This window comes from Macaca fascicularis, chromosome 1 (assembly GCF_037993035.2).
Source record: "Macaca fascicularis isolate 582-1 chromosome 1, T2T-MFA8v1.1".
Taxonomy (NCBI): Eukaryota; Metazoa; Chordata; class Mammalia; order Primates; family Cercopithecidae; genus Macaca; species Macaca fascicularis.
In genome coordinates this window covers 207,346,847-207,367,683 of record NC_088375.1, presented here as the reverse complement: position 1 = coordinate 207,367,683, position 20,837 = coordinate 207,346,847, and the positions used below count along the sequence as shown (strand labels likewise).

General features: G+C 43.7%; 1 long non-coding RNA gene across 1 annotated transcript; it reads left to right on the top strand.

Moving 5' to 3' along the window:
* The first annotated feature begins 1,817 nt into the window (after positions 1–1,817).
* Positions 1,818–12,151, top strand: LOC135968802 (uncharacterized). The gene is made up of 2 exons (XR_010583765.1): positions 1,818–1,936; positions 11,901–12,151. It is a non-coding gene; the product is annotated as an uncharacterized lncRNA (long non-coding RNA).
* The last annotated feature ends 8,686 nt before the right edge of the window (positions 12,152–20,837 follow it).

Sequence of the window (20,837 nt, the reverse complement as noted above, 5' to 3'; positions counted from 1 at the left end):
AGCTGCAACATCAACTCTTCCCTGGGTCTCCAGCCTGCCTGCCTATGTTGCATATTTGGAACTTACCAGCCTCCAGAATCGCATGAGCCAATTCCTTAAAATAAATCTATGTATTATTTGTGTTTACATAGGTGAGGAATCAAACCCTGAAATCATACCCTGAAGATCTCTTTCGGTGCTGGATGTCAGCCTACGTTCTCTAGAAAGCAGATAATGAATCAAATGTCGTATGCTAATGCTTTTCTCAGGGTTGCAATCCTAAAGAAGTAAAAGTCTGACTTTGGGATTGTGTTAACTGCTTCCACTGGGCAGTTGCTGGGGAAATCAGAGCCTTCATATCCTTAGTTGGGTCAGACACAAGTGTGTAAGTTGCTGTGGTCTCATTATAGCAGGCTTAATCAAGTTCATGCCAAACACTAGCACTTGTTTCCCCATGAGGCTGAGGCAGCCAATAATATCTGGAGATGAGACAACTATGTTGGCTGCTGGGACCTTCCATTGGGAGGCATCTAAGCTGAGTCTGGCACAGTCAGAGTAAGTAAGGACTTTGGCATTTACTTAGAAGCTATTGGAGGTATTTGAGCAGAGAAGTAACACATCTATCTGCCCAGTGGAGCAAGGATAGAAGTAGGGAGATCAGTTAGGAGTCAATTGCAATAACCCAGTGTATTTGGGTTCTATCGGAGAAGCAGAACCATTAGAAGTTATATAGAATAAGGGATTTATTATAAGGATTTGATCTGATGCAGTTGTGGATGTTGGTTAAACAGTTTATGCACAGCTGCTTCTTGTGGATCTGGTATGGGACTAGAAGTCATCAGGGCAGGTAACAGGAAAGGAAAAATGGACATGAAAAGGGGGAGGACAAGGTCAAAATGGAACCCATGAAAACAAACTAGATCTCCTATTGGTCTCTTCCTACCCATAAGCCTCCAAGTTTGATGATGACCTACAGGAGAAGCTGATGACCTTCATCAACATATACCTAGCCCAGGAGTTTGGGAAGCTGAAGGTAGAAGTCCAGGGGGAGATGGAGTGGCTTTGGGCCCAGCTGCTGCCTCACACCAACAAGGGGAGCCAGCAGATTAATGAAACCATGCATAAACTGCAGTAGCATCTGACTCTATGTCGGCCTTCCAATTGTAAACATGGCTACATCCGAACATCTTCTTTCTAAATTGTGTCCACATCTTCTGGTGGCAAATTCTCACCCAAAACTACACAGGAAAGGAATTTCTAAGAAACATAATTCCATCTTAGCTAAATTGACTACCAAGCCCACTATATCAGTTGAGAAATTAAGATGGCTTGGACCAGAGTATCAGCAACAGGGGTGTGAGAAGTGTTTTGTGAAAGTTGTCAGAATCCAAATAGAATCACCCATTTTGATTAAAAAACCCTGACAAATGGAGATGGGGAAGGCCAAAAAGGGAGTTTTCTTATGCACAAATGCCTGATAATAAGAAATATCACAGAAGACTCTGAAAAAACCACATGCTTGCACAAAGGCCACCACAAACTTATATACACACAAAGATATGTCCGTGAGAACATCTGTCAACTGCTGTCCAACCTCAGACTAGCACCACCCTTGTTATGAATATTTGATCATTGTAACCAAGGATAATTATCTCAAAACAATTATGCAATTCAAATTTTTCCTTTAAAAACCTTTGTCTTCCTTTACCTCTCTGAATATAGACACAGTTTAATATGGCATATGTATTCCCATTGCAAATCTCATTTTCAAATAAAAATCATTTTCTTTTAGAGAGCCTCTCTCTGTCTGTTGTTTAGGTTGACAAACATGGTGTCAGAAGTGGGATCTGAAGCATAATCACTTTCAGAATAAATTGGTGATTCTTGGAACCAGGGTGCAGTACTCCCTTGAGGCCTTTCAGCTCTCCACTTCCACAGCTCTCCTTTTTCTGCCCTGGTGAGTCTTCTCTCAAGCCAAGCCTCTCTCTTTTTGGTAGAAGCTCTTTAACTTTATTTGGGATGTGATTTGAGTAACGTCACCTTAACGAAGAGTGTTGCATCCCTTCTGGGATGATGAAAGACTCTTTGTCTTTTCTGATGAGCTCTTTCTAATGTAAAGACATTTTGTCTTTCTGGTGAGTATACTCTCCTACAGAGCTTATGTTCTGTCTGTGAGGACCTCATATCTTTTCTGGTGAATTCACCTGTAGTTCTGGAAGCCTGGTTTGATATTTTGTTTGGTCTGCATACCTGGCTTAAACCTTTTGTGAACACTCTTATTTTGGTTTGGCTATGCACATCTGTAAACAATTTGGCTCTTTTACTGCCCTCCCCTTAACCTCTGCTTATTTCTAAACATCTTTCAAGAGCAAAAATAAACATTCTAAATATGGGCATAGGAAGGCCAATTAAAACCACTAGAGCAGTCACCATCATCTAAAACACCAGCCCAAACCCCTGACATTTCTCTGAAAGGGCTTATGGAATTGTCTTTGCTGTTAAGAAATTAATAAGTAATTTAGCTGTCATTAAAAAAATAAATTAATTAAAGTAAATGTAAATAGGATAAATGTTTAGAAATAAACTTTTCATGTAATTTGACATCTTAAGGTTATTATATTTTAAATTAAGCAGTAGATATTCATAAAGTATCTGGATCATTTCCAAATAAGATAAAATGCTACACATTAATTGCTAAACATAGATTCAAGTGTATTTACCTTTGGCTTCCTAAATTTTACAAAAACTGAAAAGATATTTGTAGTTGTTAATAAATATGTCCTGCTCCACCTTAAAAATTATGTTATAAAAAATTTCTAAAAATTATAAAATATGTATTCATAAAATGTTAAGATAAAATTCATAATTTGCTTACTTTCTAGCTTTTCACTAAAAATTAAGGTTGCCAAGAGTTTAAAATTCGAATTAATGTATATAAATCTGTACACACAGTGTAGCAAACAAGTAAAATGTGTTCTTGAAAGTCGGGTGCAGTGCTGTAATCCCAGCACTTTGGGAGGCTGAGGCAGGTGAGTCAGGAGTTTGAGACCAGCCTGGCCAACATGATGAAACCCCGTCTCTATTAAAAATATAAAAATTAGGCACTCATGGTGGCGGGAGCCTGTAATCTCAGCTACTTGGGAGGCTGAGGCAAGAGAACCACTTGAACCTGGGAGGCGGAGGTTGCAGTGAGCTGAGATCGTGCCATTGCACTCCAGCCTGGGCAACAAGAGTGAAGCTCTGTCTCAAAAAAAAAAGAAAGAAAGAAAGAAAAAAAAGTGTTCTTCATAAAAAAATTATTTAAAATACATAAAAATGTGTTCTTTATTCAAAAAATAATTTTGATCACTTGAGGTCAGGAGTTCAAAACCAGCCTAGCCAATATGGGGAAACCCTGTCTCTACTAAAAATACAAAAAAATTAGTTGCGCATGGTGGCAGGTGCCTGTAATCCCAGCTACTCGGGAGGCTGAGGCAGGAGAATTGCTCAGGAGGTGGAGGTTACAGTGAGCCGAAGTCGCGCCACTGCACTCCAGCCTGGGCAGCAGAACGAAACTCCATCTCAAAAGTAAATACATACATACATGCATACATAATTTTGTATAAATACGAGATTATTTAAGGTTGTTTCAAAAAGTAAATAAATTAAAAAAACAGCAGCCAGGCATGGTGGCTCACGCTTATAATCCCAGCACTTTGGGAGGCCGAGGTGGACGGATCACCTTAGGTCAGGAGTTCAAGACCAACTCGAGGAATTCAAAACCAGCCTAGCCAACATGGTGAAACCCAGTCTTTACTAAAAATACAAAAAAATTAGCCGGGCATAGTGGCGGGCACCTGTAGTCCCAGCAACTCAGGAGGCTGAAGCAGGAGGACCACTGAACCCAGGAGGTTGAGGCTGCAGTAAGCTGAGATCACACCATTGCACTCCAGCTTGCTGGGTGACAGAGCGAGACTTTGTCTCAAAATAAATAAATAAATAAATAAACAAACAAACAAATAAGAGAGAGATTTAATTGGCTCCTGGTTCTACAGGTTATACAGGAAGCATAGCAGCATCTGCTTCTGGGAAGGCCTCAGAGAGCTTTTACTCATGGCAGAAAGCAAAGTGGGAGCAGGCACATCACACGTTCAAAGCAGGAGCAAGAGAGAGAGCCAAGGGGAGGTACACACACTTTTAAATGACCAAATCTTGTGAGAACTCACTATCATGAAGACAGCACACAAGCCATGAGAGATCCACCCCCATGATCCAAATAACTTCCACTAGGCCCCACCTCCAGCACTGGGGATTACAATTCAACATGTGATTTGGGCAAGGACAAGAATCTGAACTCTATCAACAGCAAAAGGTGAAATTCCAAGAGATGTACCTGAGAAGCTTCAAGAAGAAAACTCCACCTTGAGAAATGAAATAATCATTCTAAATGAAGAAGACACTATTTCTAACTGGAAACTAGGAAAATTAAATGGAATCTGGAAAACAAAAAAAAAGCTGTAGTTTGGAAGATGGCTGAAAATTTACAGAAACAGGTTTTAGAATTAAAAGTCAAAATCTTTTGCAATTTTACTGAAAGCAGATGAATACTTCAAGAAAAACTTATTGTTCTATCATATGGGACCAAAATTTTAGTTTTGTATCATTATATTTTTAATATTAAAGCTTATTCATTTTTTAATGTTTTAATTGTTAATTTTAATTTTTTTGGAGACAGGGTCTCACACTGTTGCCCTGGCTAGAGTGCAGTGGCATGATTACAGCTCACAGCATCCTTAAATTCTGGACTCAAGTGATCCTCCCTCCTTACCCTCCCAAGTAACTGGGACTACAGGCGCATGCCATCATGCCTACTTAATTTTTAAAATTTTTTGTAGAGACCTGGTCTCACTGTGTTGCCCAGGTTAGGCTCAAACTCCCAGGCTCAAGCAGTTCTCCTGCCACAGCCTCCTAAAGTGTTAGGATTACAGGGGTGAGCCACTGGACCTGGCTTAAAGCACAATCGTTAGAAAGACCTACAAATAATTCTCTTTTAAGTATATTCAACTTGATCACACATAAAATTTCTTTTATAAATTTATCCTTTATAAACCTTTTATGACTTACTCTGACCTTCCTAAACCTGCTCAGACCTTTTGTTTGTTTTACGTTTTTTCTTTCTTAAATAACCAGTCATTTGACTTTAGGACAAAATTCACTGTTTTAAAAAATTGTTTTGAATACTTTTTTTCTCTCTCTTTTTCTTTCCTTTTGTTCTACTGGAGTCTTCTCAGAAACTTTTCTTTTTTTTTAACCTTTCATAAGATAACTACATCTTTAATCTTCTTTTTTTTTTCCCCTGAGACAGGATCCCACTCTGTCACCTAAGCAGTAGTCCATTTGTAGCTCACAGCAAACTCAAACTCCTGGGCTCAAACAGTCCTCCCGCCTCAGCCTCCCAAGTAGCTAGGACTACAGATGTGTGACACAGTGCCTGGCTAATTTTTTAAAAAATATTTTTTGTAGATATCGGGTCTTACCATATTGCCCAGGCTATTCTCAAACTCCTGGCCTCAAGTGATCCTCCTGCCTCAGCCTCCCACAGCGTTGGGGTCAGACATGAGCCACCATGCCCAGTGATATCTTTTACATCTTTCTCTCCTACTTTCTGGTTTTTAAAAATCTTACTTTTTGCTTTTGTTGTTGTTTGAGAAAAGGTCTCGCTCTGTCACCCAGGCTGGAGTCACTGCACAATCATAGGTCACTGCAACCTTGAATTCCTGGGTTCAAAGGATCCTTCCATCTCAGCCTCCCAAGTAGCTAGGAATACAGGCACACACCACCACACCTGGCTAATTTTTAACTTTTTATAGAGATAGAGTCTCACTTGGTCGCCCGGGCTGGTCTCAACCTCCTGGCCTCAAGCAATCCTCCCACCTCAGCCTCCCAAAATTCTGGAATTACAGGCTTGAGCCACCATGCTCAGGCTTGTTTTTTTTTTTTTTTTTTTTTTTTTCCACTGATTTTATTTTATTTTATTTTATTTTATTTTATTATCTTGAGATGGAGTCTCACTCTGTCACCTAGTCTGGAGTGCAGTGGCTCGATCTCAGCTCACTGCAACCTCTGCCTCCCCAGTCCTGCCTCAGTCTCCCAGGTAGCTGCGTCTACAGGCACAAACCACCATGAAGATGAACTGGAATCTATGAAAACAAACCAGATCTCCTATTGGTCTATGCCACCACACATGGCTGATTTTTGTATTGTTTGTAGAGATGGCATTCTGCCGTGTTGCCCAGGCTGGTCTCAAACTCCTGAGCTCAAGTGATCCACCTGCCTCAGCCTCATAAAGTGCTGGGATTAGAGGCAACAGCCACCATGCCCAGCTAAACCTCTTTTCTTAAAAACTACTCAACCTCAGGTACTCTCACTCTGTCACCAGGCTGGAGTGTAGTGATACGATCTTGGCTCACTGCAACCTTCGCTTCCTGGGTTCAAGCAATTCTCCTGCCTCAGTCTCCTGAGTAGCTGGGACTACAGGTGCGTGCCACCATGCCCAGCTAATTTTTGTATTTTTAGTAGACACGGGGTTTCACCATGTTGGCCAGGATGGTTTCAATCTCCTGACCTCGTGATCCACCCGCCTTGGCCTCCCAAAGTGCTGGGATTATAGGTGTGAGCCACTGTGCCTGGCCCTGGCCAGGTATTTCTTTATAGCAAGGCAATAATGGCCTAATACAGAAAATTGGAGTAGGGTATTTCCATAAAGGTACCTGAAAATGTGGAAACAACTTTGAAACTGAGTAATGCACAGAGGTTGGAAGACTTTGGAGAGGTCAGAAGAAGATAGGAAGGTGAGGGAAACTTTGGATCTTCTCAGAGGGTGGTTAAATGGTTGTGACCAAAATGCTGATAGTGATATGGACAGTGAAGTCCAGGCTGCTGAGGTCTCAGATGGAAATGAGAAATGTATTGGGAACTGGACCAAAGGTCACTCATGTTATGCCTTAGCAAAGTCGTTGGCTGGATTTAATTCACGCCATAGAAGTTTGAACTTCACAGTGATGACTTAGGGTATCTGGCGGAAGAAATTCCTAAGCAGCAAAATGTTCAAGAAGTTGCCTGACTGCTTCTAATAGCCTATGTTCAGATGCAGGAGCAAAGGAATGACTTAAAGTTGGAACTTACGTTTAAAGGGAAACAGAGCGTAAGTATTTGGAAAATTTGCAGCCTAGAAATGTGGAAGAGAAAGGAAAAGCTTTTTCTTTTTTTATTTCAATCATTTTTGGGAAATAGGTGGTTTTTGGTTACATGGATAAGTTCTTTTGTGATGATTTCTGAGATTTTGATACACCTATCACCTGAGTAGTGTACACTGTTCCCAATGTATAGTCTTTTATCCTCGCCTCTTTCCTACTCTTCCCCCTAAGTCCCTAAAGTCCATTATATCATTCTTATGCCTTTGTGTCCTCATAGTTTAGCTCCCACTTATAAATGAGATGTTCAATATTTGATTTTCCATTCCTGAGTTACTTCACTTAGAATAATGGTCTCCAACTCCATCCAGGTTGCTGTAAATGCCATTATTTCATTCCTTTTTATGGCCGAGTAGTATTCCATGGTGTATACATACCACATTTTCTTTCTTTTTTTCTTTCTTTCTTTCTTTTTTTTTTTTAAGAAGGAGACTCGCTCTGTTGCCCAGGCTGGAGTGCAAAGGTGCAATCTTGGTTCACTGCAACCTCCACCTCTGGGGTTCAAGCAATTCTCTGCCTCAGCCTCCCGAGTAGCTAGGATGACAGGCACCCACCACCATCCCTGGCTAATTTTTGTATTTTTGGTAGAAACGGGGTTTCACCATCTTGGCATGGCTGGTCTTGAACTCCTGACCTCGTGATCCACTTGCCTCAGCCTCCCAAACTGCTAGGATTATAGGGGTGAGCCACCATGGCTGGCCCATACCACATTTTCTTTATCCACTAACTGGTTGCTGGGCATTTAGGCTGGTTCTATATTTTTGCGATTATGAATTGTGGTGCTAAAAACATGTGTGCAAGTATCTTTTTCTTTCTTTTTTTTTTTTTTTTTGAGATGGAGTCTTGCTCTGTTGCTCAGGCTGGAGTGCAGTGGCGTGATCTCAGCTCACCACAACTCCTGCCTCCTGGGTTCAAGTGGTTCTCCTGCCTCAGCCTCCCAAGTAGCTGGGACTACAGGCATGTGCCACCACACCCAGTTAACTTTTTGTATTTTTAGTAGAGATGGAGTTTCACCATGTTAGCCAGCGTAGTCTTGATCTCTTGACTTCACGATCCACCCACCTCAGCCTCCCAAAGTGCTGGGATTACAGAAGTGAGCTACCATGCCCAACCTATTTATTTATTTTAGAAATAGAATCTTGCTCTGTCACTCAGGCTGGAGTACAGTGGTGCGATCTCGGCTCACTGCAACCTCTGCCTCCCGGGTTCAAGCGATTCTCTGGTCTCAGCCTCCCAAGTAGCTGGGACTACAGGCGCGTGCCACCACGCCTGGCTAATTTTTGTACTTTTAATGGAGATGGAGTTTTGCCATTTTGGCCAGGCTGCTCTCAAACTCCTGACCTCAGGTGATCCACCTGCCTCGCCTCCCAAAGTGCTGGGATTACAGGCATGAGCCACCACGCCCAGCCTTGACAGTAACAATCTAGTCATTAACAAACTAGAGCCTGTGGGTCAAATCAGGCTTCGCTGCCTGTTTTTGTAAATAAAGTTTTATTTGAACACAGCCACATTTATTTATTTATGTATTGTCCATGGTTACCTTTGTCCTACAATGGCTGAGTAGTTGTGACAAAGACCATAATGGCCCTCAAAGTCTAAAATATTTGCTATCTGGCCCTTTACAGAAAAGTTTACTAGCCCCTGATCTAACGAATTTAAACTAAAGCCTGGGCACGGTGGCTCACACCTGTAATCCCAGCACTTTTGGAGGCTGAGGCAGGTGGATCATCTGAAGTCAGGAATTTGAGACCAGCCTGGCCAACATGGGGAAACCCCGTCTCTACTAAAAATACAAAAATTAGCCAGGCGTGGTGGTGTGTGCCTGTAATCCCAGCTACTTGGGAGGCAGAGGCAGGAGAATCTCTTGAACCTGGGAGGCAGAGGTTGCAGTGAGCTGAGATCGTGCCACTGTACTCCAGCCTGGGCAAAAGGGTGAAACTCTGTCTCAAAAAAAAAAAAAATTTAAGCTAAAATGTAACTGTTTTAAAGTATATAAAATTTGAATATATTTTGATCAAAAAAATAAAAATAAATGTGAAAATTAACACTTAAAATGTTTCATATATTTTAAAAAATTTTTAATTTTTTATAGAAACAGGATCTTGCTATGTTGCCCAGGCTGGTTTCCAACTCCTGGCCTCAAGCAATCCTCCCACCTCAGCCTCCGAAAGTGCTGGGATTACAGGACAGAGCCACTTTGCCTGGCCTATTTTTTTTTTTTTTTTTTTTTGAGGCGGAGTCTCGCTCTGTCGCCCAGCCTGGAGTGCAGTGGCGCGATCTCGGCTCACTGCAAGCTCCGCCTCCCGGGTTCCCGCCATTCTCCTGCCCCAGCCTCCCGAGTAGCTGGGACTACAGGTGCCGCCACCACGCCCGGCTAATTTTTTTGTATTTTTAGTGGAGACGGGGTTTCATTGTGTTAGCCAGGATGGTCTCAATCTCCTGACCTCGTGATCCGCCCGTCTCGGCCTCCCAAAGTGCTGGGATTACAGGCTTGAGCCACCGCGCCCGGCCTACCTGGCCTATATTTTAAAAATAACTCAAAAATATCTTAAATAATTTATTAAAAATTAAAAAGCAGGCCGGGCGCGGTGGCTCAAGCCTGTAATCCCAGCACTTTGGGAGGCCGAGACGGGCGGATCACGAGGTCAGGAGTTCGAGACCATCCTGGCTAACACGGTGAAACCCCGTCTCTACTAAAAAAATACAAAAAACTAGCCGGGCGAGGTGGTGGGCGCCTGTAGTCCCGGCTACTCGGGAGGCTGAGGCAGGAGAATGGCGTAAAAACCCGGGAGGCGGAGCTTGCAGTGAGCTGAGATCCGGCCACTGCACTCCAGCCTGGGCGACATAGCGAGACTCCGTCTCAAAAAAAAAAAAAAAAAAAAAAAAAAAAGAATTAAAAAGCAGATAGATGTGGTGTCTTGCACCTGCAGTTCCAGTTACTCTGGAGGGTGAAGCAAGAGGATCATTTGAGACCAGGAGTTCCAGGCTGCAGTGAGCTATAATTGTGCCACTGTACTCCAGTCTGGGTGACAGAACGAGACACTGGCTCTAAAATAAATACATAAATAGGCCAGGCACAGTGGCTCACACCTGTAATCCAGCACTTTGGGAGGCCGAGGCAGGTGGATCACGAGGTCAGGAGATCAAGACCATCCTGGCTAACACAGTAAAACCCTGTCTCTACTAAAAATACAAAAAATTAGCTGGGCGCAGTGGCGGGTGCCTGTAGTCCCAGCTACTCGGGAGGCTGAGGCAGGAGAATGGCGTGAACCCGGGAGGCGCAGCTTGCAGTGAGCCGAGATTGCGCCACTGCACTCCAGCCTGGGCGACAGAGCGAGACTCCGTCTCAAAAAAAAAAAAAAAAAAAAAAGATTTGTTCCATTGGAAAACATTCCATGCTGCCATGTCTAACTGTTGCTGTGAATACCAAGGTAATCTGCAAACACCTCCCATTTGGAAAAGTAATTGAAACTGAAAGAGAAGCAAGAAAATTGACACTGGGCTCTTCTGGGAAATGATACTCCGTTATGCCATAATTAATTGCATTCATGCTATTGGAAAGGATTTGGTGAATCAATTAATTTGTCTTTTCTCTTAACCTAAGCGTTTCTACCTCTCTGCCCTTCCCAGACTCCAAAGCGGTGTCTGTCTCTGATGTTGGCAGTGATAACAATCTGTAAACCTTTAGAGCAATCAACACAGTCCATTTTTGTTTCTAGAACATAGGGCAAGACATTTTAGAAGCATTCCCTGGGGACTGAATGGTGCAAGTCCTGGAGCAGATGCTTATGATAACGGGTTGTGCTAAATCAGCCCTGAGCTTCAGATGCCGGTGATAGAGACACTCATGTGATCCTTATTTTTTGTGTGTTTGTGATATGTAGAGTCCTCTAAAACACAGGGCCTAGGTCTAAGGATAATAGCAGTAGTAAGGGCTCGGATACTGAGGGATAGTTGAAACATTTTGTCTGCATCTCTTTGGTTTCTGAGTTTGCATAACAGGAGTTCAACTAGAGAAAGGTATCAGTATTTTGATAATGGAGCCAAAAGCTTTTACTGACAGACCAGATCTGGGATATGAGAGAAAAAGAGGAATCAAAAATAACACCAAGCTTTCCTGCCTGAACAACTGGAAAAATGGAACTGTCATTCATTGAAAGAGGGAGGACAACAGAAGGAACTGGCCATTTTTAGACATATCAAGTTTGAGATGGCTATGGACCTCCAAATGGGGATGCCAAGTTCAGAGGAGAGACCAGACTAAAGACAAATTTCAAAATCATCAGTGATAGAAAAGCCAAGAACTAGATGAGATCACCTAGCATGAGTCGAAAGACAGAAGAGGTCCAAGGAGTTTTACTGTTCCTCCTAGCTGAACCCCACATGACCTAGCCTCAACCACGCCGAGAGTGGAAGGAATGTGGGTATTGACAGAGCAGGAGCACTGTCATCTTGGACAAACGCCGCCGCTTTAAGTTCCAACTCCCTTTCTAGCCTCATGCGTTTCAAGGAAATCACTTCTCTTCTAACTACAAGCAGCAGAAAGAGCAGACAGTAAACAACAGATAAAACAGCTTGGGCACAGAGGCAGGTGGGGGAAAATCTCTTGGGTAACAGCCAAACTTCACCCTCATACAATGGGCCCCAGTAAAACAGTGGGCCTTAATAAGCACATTCCTTTCCCTTCAGGCGCACTAAGGGAAGCTAAAAGCAGACTCCGGGGATATGCCTGCAGCTGCAGAAAGATGTATGGGAACAGACACACAACTCTCCCTCCCAGATAAGAACAAAGAGATACAGAAGCAGTTCGAGCCTCCGATAAACTCTCCCACCCTGAATCCTTAAAAACTCGTAGTCTGTAAAAGAGTGTGTCTCTGACTTAACTCGGCCAGAAGGCGCCTCTCAGGTTTGTTTTCTCTAAAATAAATCTGTCTTGACTGGAGAGCCACCTTTTCGTGTTTCTTTCCTCTTTCTTTTTTTCTTTTTTGAGATGGAGTTTTTCTCTTGTTTTCCAGGCTGGAGTGCAATGGCGCGATCTCAGCTTACCGCAATCTCTGCCTTCCGGGTTCAAGCGATTCTCCTGCCTCAGCCTCCCGACGAGCTGGGATTACATGTATGCACCACCAAGTCTGGCTAATTTTTTATTTTTAACACAGACAGGGTTTCTCCATGTTGGTCAGGCTAGTCTCAAACTGCCGACCTCAGGTGATCCTCTCGCCTCAGCTTCCCAAAGTGCTGGGATTACAGGCGTGAGCCACCGCACCTGGCTTCTTTCCTCTTTCTTTAATTCTTACAGGTACCTGGATGACAACATGGACCACAGCCACCAGCAGACGTGGAACATTAGCCCTTAGACAATGATAGAAGGCAAAAGTCAACTTCTAACTTGTTCCAACCACTGAATGATTGTTCATTTTCTTTGTTACAGCAGCCCAACCTTACCTTGGGTGACAAACCTTATGGAGGTTCCCACACCCAAGATAGTTCAGGAGAAAAAGAGAAGGAACAGTTGAAGAGTATGACTCCTTCTGCTTAAGGGTGGCAAAGGGAGCAGCAAAACATTTTCCCCAATGGCCTTGAGCAGAGCAGGTGTGGCATATATTGCTGACAGATATGAAGAGGCCTCGAGGTCCAGATGAGACAGACACAACAGCAAACCACATGGACAGATGACCTTACACAAGATGGGAAGGAGGATGTCAGTGTGGTCATGTGATAAAAACTAGATACTCCTGGGCGAGGCATAGTGGCTCATGCTGTAGTTCCAGCACTTTGGTACACCGAGATGGGAGGATCGATCACTTGAGGCAAGTAGTTCAAGACCATCCTGGACAATCTAGTAAGACCCTATTACTACAAAAAAAATTTTTAAATTAGCCTTGCATGGTAGCATGTGCCTGTAGTCCCAGCTACTCAGGAAGCTGAGGTGGGACAATCACCTGAGTCCAGGAATTGGAGGCTACTGTGAGCCATGATTGCACCATTGCACTCCAACCTGGGCAACAGAGCAAGACCCTGTCTCAAAATAAAATAAGCTGGGCACAGTGGCTTACACCTGTAATCCCCGCACTTTGGGAGTCTGAAGTGGACAGATCTCTTGAGCTCAGGTGTTTGAGACCAGCCTAGGCAACATGGCAAAACCCCATCTCTACCAAAAATACAGAAATTAGCTGGACATAGTGGTGTGCACTTATGGTCCCAGCTACTCAGGAGGCTGAGGTGGGAGGATCACTGGAGCCCAGGAAGTTGAGGCTGCAGTGAGCCGTGATTGTGCCACTGCACTCCAGCCTGGATGACAGGACTCAGTCTCAAAAAAAAAAAAAAAGTAAAAAGGACTTACATACTCCTAACCCACTCCATTTCACCTCCTACACACATTCCCTGGGACTGTGGGACAACCTAAATTATCCCTATTTAAGACCAAATTTTCACTTATATACTAGATCCTATCCCCATTCACCTATCAAAGATTTCGTTCCCACAAGTTTTTCCTCTTTCTCTTGCACAATTTCCCCCTTTACTGTAATAGCCCCCACTTAACAAAAACAAAAAAACAGGCCAGGTGTGGTGGCTCAAGCCTTTAATCTCAGCACTTCGGAAAGCTGAGGCAGGCAGATCACTTGAGGTCAGGAATTTGAGACCAGCCTGGCCAACATGGTGAAACCCTGTCTCTACTAAAAACACAAAAAAAGGCCTGCCGCAGTGGCTCATGCCTGTAATCCCAGCACTTTGGGAGGCCGAGGCGGGCGGATCACCTGAAGTCGGAAGTTCGAGACCGGCCTGACCAACACAAAGAAACCCCAGCTCTACTAAAAATACAAAATTAGCTGGGCGTGGTAGCACATGCCTGTAATCCCAGCTAACTTGGGAGGCTGAGGCAGGAGAATTTCTTGAACCCGGGAGGTGGAGGTTGTGGTGAGCCAAGATTGCACCATTGTACTCCAGCCTGGGCAACAAGAATGAAACTCTGTCTCAAAAACAAAACAAACAACAACAACAACAAAAACACACACAAAAAAAATCAGTCAGGCATGCTAGCTCACACCTGTAATCGCAGCTACTCGTGAGGCTAAGGCAGGAGAATTGATTGAATCCAGAGTGCAGAGGTTGCAGTGAGCCGAGATCATGCCACTGCACTCCAACCTGGGTGACAGAGTGAGACTGTCTCAAAACAAACCAACCAACCTTCCCCTGACCCTCACAGCCCCATTCAACTACTGCCCCATTTTTCTGTTTTCCTTTGTAGCAAAATTCCTCTAAAACTTTCTCTATACTTAATGGCTCCACTTCCACACTTCTCATTCTCTCTTTCTCCTCCCCACAACACCCATTCTATCTAAAGACAAAAATTAAAACCCATTCCAATCCTGCTTTTCTTTCTGCCAGGTCAGTGAAACCACTCTTACTAAGGTCAGCAAACACATCTATTCTACCAAAGCTCTAAGCAACCTTTAACACAGCCAATTATTTACTTTCTTCACCTGGCTTCTTAGACTCAAAGCTCTCCTAGTTTTCTTCCTACCTCACTGATTATACCTTCTATCTCATTTGTCAGATTACCAGTCCTCCTTCTGCCACCCCATCCTTGGTTCCCAATCTCCTAATGTTTGGAGTTTCAAGTTTAGGAGCTTACTCAAACTTATTCTGGTTTGAATGTCCCCTCCAAAACTCAGCTTGAAATTTAATAGCAATTGTGATGATATTAAGGGGTGGGTCATTTAAGAGGTGATTAGGTCATCATGATTTCACCCTCATCAATGGCTTATTGCCATTGTCACAGCAGTTTGGCCCCCTTTTTCTCTCTTTCCTGTCCTCTCTCACTATATGACATCTTCTGCCGTGGATGACCCTCATGAGGCTGGTGTCATGCTCTTGGACTTCCCAGCCTCCATAACCATGAGTCAAATAAGCCTCTATTGTTCATAAATTACTCAATCTGTGTTATTCTGTAATAGCAGCAGAAAACAGACTAAGAAAAACTCTTCTCTCTCTTCACTCACTCTCCAGGTGATCTCATGGCTTGTAAAACAATCTAAAATGTTCATGACTTCCAAATTACACCTCCAGCCCTGACTGCTGCTCTGCGCCCCAGGCGTGTATCTCTGTCTATTCATCTCACAGTCATTTCAAAAGTTTCATGGCCAAAACAGAAGCCTTGCTTTTCCCTTCCAAATCTGTCCCTCTACTGCTCTTCCCATCTCAGTAAATTCTATCACTGTTTACCCAGTTGCTTATGCCAACAACCTAGGATGCATCCCTGATTCCTCTTCACTGCTCGTACCAGATCCAATCCCTCACCAGCCATGTAAGTTCTAGTCTTAAAATGTATCCCATCTTCATAATCTTGGACTTGGCAATGGGTTTTTTGTTTTGTTTTGTTTTTTCTTTTTTTTTTTCTTTTTTAATGGAGTCTCACTCTGTCGCCCAGGCTGGAGTGCAGTGGCATGATTTCTGCTCACTGCAACCTCCACCTCCTGGGTTCAAGCGATTCTCCTGTCTCAGCCTCCTGAGTACCTGGGATTACAGGCTCTTGTCACTACGATCAGCTAATTTTTGTAATTTTAGTAAAGACGGGATTTCGCCATGTTGGCCAGGCTGGTCTCGAACTCCTGGTCTCAGGTGATCTGCCCGCCTTGGCCTCCCAAAGTACTGGAATTACAGGCATGAGCCACTGCACCCAGACATGGTTTCTTAATTATAACACCAAAAGTACAAGGAAAAAGCAAAATTAAATTAGACTAAATTAAAATAAAAAATGTTTATGCATCAAAGGACACTATCAAGAGCATGAAAAGACAACTCACGAAATGGGGGAAAATATTTGCAAATAATTTATCTGCCAAAGGATTAATATTCAGAATATATAAAGAACTCCTATAACTCAACAACAAAAAACAATTTAATTCAAAAATCAACCAGGCACACACTTGTAGTCTTAGCTACTCAGGAGGCTGAGGCAGGAAGATAGATTGTTTGAGCCCAAGAGTTTGAGGCTTCGGTGAGCTATGATTGTGCCACTGCACTCCAGCCCAGGTGACAGAACGAGACCCAGTCTCAAAAAAAAAAAAAAAAAAAAAAAAAATTAAAGTTGCCCTGACCCCTGATTGCTAATATTTTCTAGCCCCTTCCCTGCTTTGCAGCCCTCACCAGACTACCCAACCTGCTGGCACCATGATCTTGGACTTCTCAGCCTCCAGAACTTTGAGAAATAAATGTTTATTCTTTATAAATTAGCCAGTCTCAAGTATTTAACCAGTCTCAAGTATTTTGTTAGAGCAACGCAAAACAGACTAAGACAGGTGGGACCAATCCAAGTGTCCGTCAACAGATTAAAAGATAAACAAACTGTTTATACATACAATGGAATATTATTCAGTCATAAAAAGAATGAAGTTCTGATATATGCTTCGACATGGATGAAACTTGAAAACATGCCAAGTCAAGTACCCCAGACATAAAGAGACAAACATCATGATTTCAGTCACCTAGGAAGGCAAATTCATAGAGAAAGTAAAACAGAGCTTACCAGGGACTGGAGGCTGGATGTAGAGGGGAAAGGAGAGTTATTGCTAAATGGGTACAGAGTTTTTTGGGTTTTTTTGAGACAAGGTCTTGCTCTATCACCCACAGGCTGGTCTTGCTCTGTCACCCGCAACGCAGTGGTGTGATCTTGGTTCACTGCAGTTTTGACCTCCTGTGCTCAAGTCATCCTTCTGCCTCAGCCTCCTGAGTAGCTGGGACTACAGGCACACATGCCACCATGCCCAGCTAATTTTCTGTATTATTGGTAGAGATGGAGTTTCGTCATGTTGCCCCGGCTGGTCTCGAACTTCTGAGCTCAAGCAAGTTGCCTGCCTCAGCCTCCCAAAGTGCTGGGATTACAGGGGAATGAGGGCTAAAAATCTTCCTATTGTGTACTGTGTTCGCTATATGGGTGACAGGACAATAGAAGCCCATACCTCAGCATCATGTAATGTACCCTTGTAACAAATTGTACATGTATCCCCTGAATGTAAAAAAATAAATAAATAAAACAGAGCCACTCCCATAATCCTATGTTCCTTTTTCCTGCTTTATTTTTCAGAACTTAGCATCACCTGAAATTGTATTATTCAATTTCAAATAAATACACTTATTTATATGTAAATATTTATATTTATATAAATAAATATATGTATTTGCTCATATATAATCTGTCTCCTTATCCAGGAATGGAAGCTTTAGGAGGACAAGGTCTTGGTCATTTCATCATTGTGCTTCCAGGACCCAGCACTGTGCCTGATACTTAGTAGATATTCAGTACATGTTTATTGAATAAATAAATTAGAAATTAAATTTATTTTTTTAAAAGTTTTATTTCAGCCAGGCATGGTGGCTCACGCCTGTAATCCCGATACTTTGGGAGGTCGAGGGGGAAGGATCATGAAGTCAGGAGTTTGAGACCAGCCTGACCAATATGATGAAACCCTGTCTCTACTAAAAATACAACAAAATTGGCTGGGCGTGGTGGCGCACGCCTGTAGTCCCAGTTATTCGAGAGGCTGAGGCAGGAGAATTGCTTGAACCTGGGAAGCGGAGGTTGCAGTGAACCGAGATCATGCCATTGCATTCCAGCCTGGGCAATAGAGTGAGACTCTGTCTTAAAAAAAAAAAAGAAAAAAGAAGAAGAAGAAGAAGAGGCATTGTCTCTTCTCTCTCTGGGCTTCCAAGATACTATTATCCAGTCCCAGGGATTTAAATACCACATACCTGCTGACATTCCCCACAAAACTGTATCTTCATCCTAGAACTCACCTCTAAGAGATATACAGAATAGAGCCTGCTGCTTACGTGATGTCTCCCCCAGATACCCCACAGGCATCTAGAATTTAACATGTCAGAACAAAACTCTTGGTTTTGTCTCTGAAACCCATCCTTCTAGTCTTCTCTTTCGCTGGAAATACTACCACCATACACATAGCTGAACACGTTGACCATAATTTCTTCCTTTCCCTTACCACCTCCCAAGTTCAATCCACCCTTAAGTCCTGTTGATTCTACCTCCAAAATATAGGTTGAATCTGTTCACTTCTTTCCACTGCAAACTTTTAACCATCACCTCTCATTTAGATGCCTGCAATAACCTCCTAAATGATCTCGCTGTCTTTACTCTGGCCCCCTGCTGTCTTTTCTCCTCTTAGCAGTCAAAGAAATCTTAAACATATAAATCCAGACTGGGCATGGTAGCTCACACCTGTACATCTCAGCACTTTGGGAGGCTGAGGTGGGAGGATCACTTGAGCCCAGAAGTTCAAGAGCAGCCTGGACAACAGGGAGAAACCCCATCTCTGAAAGAAAAAAAAGCTTAAAACAAACAAACAAAAAACCCAATCATGTTACTTGCGTGCTTAAAAACTGTCACTGGCTTCTTTCCCATTGTACTTTGACCAAACTCCATATCCATGGCAGGGTTTACCAGCTCTGCACATTTGGCCCTGCTGTCCCTGGTGATGTTTTCACCCACCCTCAGTTATACTGGCCTCTTCTCCATTTCTTGAACATGCCATGTTCTATTCCATCTCAAAGTCTTCCCCTTCTCCTCTGCCCAGAACATTCTTGGCTAAGTCACATGGCTAAGTCCTTCTTGACCTTCAGGTCTTGGCATCTTCTCTGAGAGCTTTTTCCCTGACCGGCTCTATCTAAATGAGTCCCCCTGCCTTATAGCATTGTCTGTCCCTGTGGTGCATCTTTTAAATCACAGTCCTCGCTTCTTGGCTGTCTTTGCCATTACATTGTTGGCTTCACAAGGGCTGGGATCATGCCTTTTTCTTTTCTTCTCTTTTCTTTTCTTTTCCTTCTCTTCTCTTCTCCCTTCCTCCTCCTCCTCTTCCTCCTCCTCCTCTTCTTCTTCTTCTCCTTCTCCTTCTTCTTCTTCCTCTCTCTCTCTCTCTCTCTTTCTTTTAATGAGGCAGGGTCTCATTCTGTTGCTGAGGCTGGAGTGCAGTGGTGCCACTGCAGCCTCTAACTCCTGGGCTCAAGTGATTCTCCCGCCTCAGCCTTTTGAGTAGCTAAGACTATAGGTGTGCACCAAGTGATAGAGACAAGGTCTCGCTATGTTGCCCAGGCAGGTTTCAAACTCCTGGCCTCAGCAATCCTCCAACTTCGGCCTCCCAAAACACTGGATTGCAGGTGAGCCACCATGCCTGGCCATATCATGCCTTTTTTTTTTTTTTTTTAGACTAGGTCTGTCTCTGTAGTTCAAGCTAGAATACAGTGGCATGATCTCAGCTCACTGTAACCACCCCCCTGGTTCAAGCCATTCTCCCACCTCAGTTTTCTGAGTAGCTGGGACCACAGTCCCACGCCACCACAACCACCTAATTTTTTTTTTCTTTTTTTGAGATGGAGTCTCACGCTGTTGCCCAGGCTGGAGTGCAGTGGCGCGATCTCGGCTCACTGCAAGCTCCGCCTCCCGGGTTCCCGCCATTCTCCTGCCTCAGCCTCCTGAGTAGCTGGGACTACAGGCACCCGCCACCGCGCCCGGCTAATTTTTTGTATTTTTAGTAGAGACGGGGTTTCACTGTGGTCTCGATCTCCTGACCTTGTGATCCGCCCGCCTCGGCCTCCCAAAGTGCTGGGATTACAGGCTTGAGCCACCGCGCCCGGCCCCTAATTTTTTTTTCTTTGTAGAGACAGGGTTTTGGCACGTTGCCCAGGCTGCTCTCAAACTCCTGGGCTCAAGCGATCCTTCTGCCTCAGCCTCCCAAAGTGTCGGTATTACAGGCTTGAGCCACTGTGCCCAGCCCTCACGTCTTTTTTATATACCGGTGTATCCCCAATGCTTAAGCCAGAGCCTGGCACAAATGCTCTATAAAGATTTGTTGATTGAATGGGCACACTCCAGCCTGAACGATAGAGCCAGACCCTGTCTTAAAAAAAAAAAAAAAAAAAAAAGGAGGCATGATATGGCCAGGTTCCCCTGTAATCCCAGTGCTTTGGGAGGCCAAGGCTGGAGGATGCTTGAGGCCTATAATCCCAGCACTTTGGGAGGCTGACAGGGGCAGATCACTTGAGCTCAGGAGTTCGAGACCAGCCTGGCCAACATGGCCAAGCCATGTTTCTACTAAAAATACAAAAATTAGCCAGGTATGGTGGCACAGGTCTGTAATCTCAGTTACTTAGGAGACTGAGGCATGAGAATCGCTTGAACCCGAGAGGTGGAGGTTGCAGTGAGCCAGAGTTCACGTCACTGAGCTCCAGCCTGGGGAACAGAGGGAGATTCTGTCTCAAAAAAATAAATAGGCTGGGCACAGTGGCTCATGCCTGTAATCCCAGCACTTTGGGAGGCTGAAGTGGGCGGCTCACCTGAGGTCAGGAGTTCGAGACCAGCCTGGCCAACATGGTGAAACCCCAGTCTCTACAAAAATCCAAACCATTTTTCTACTAAAAGTATGAAAATTAGCCAGGCGTGGTGGCACAGGTCTGTAATCCCAGCTACTTGGGAGGCTGAGGCAGGAGAATCGCTTGAACCCAGGAGGCAGAGGTTGCAGTGAGCCAAGATCACGCAACAAGAGCAAAACTCCCTCTCAAAAAAATGAATAAATAAATAAATTAATTAAATAAAAAATAAATATTTGTTTAATGAAC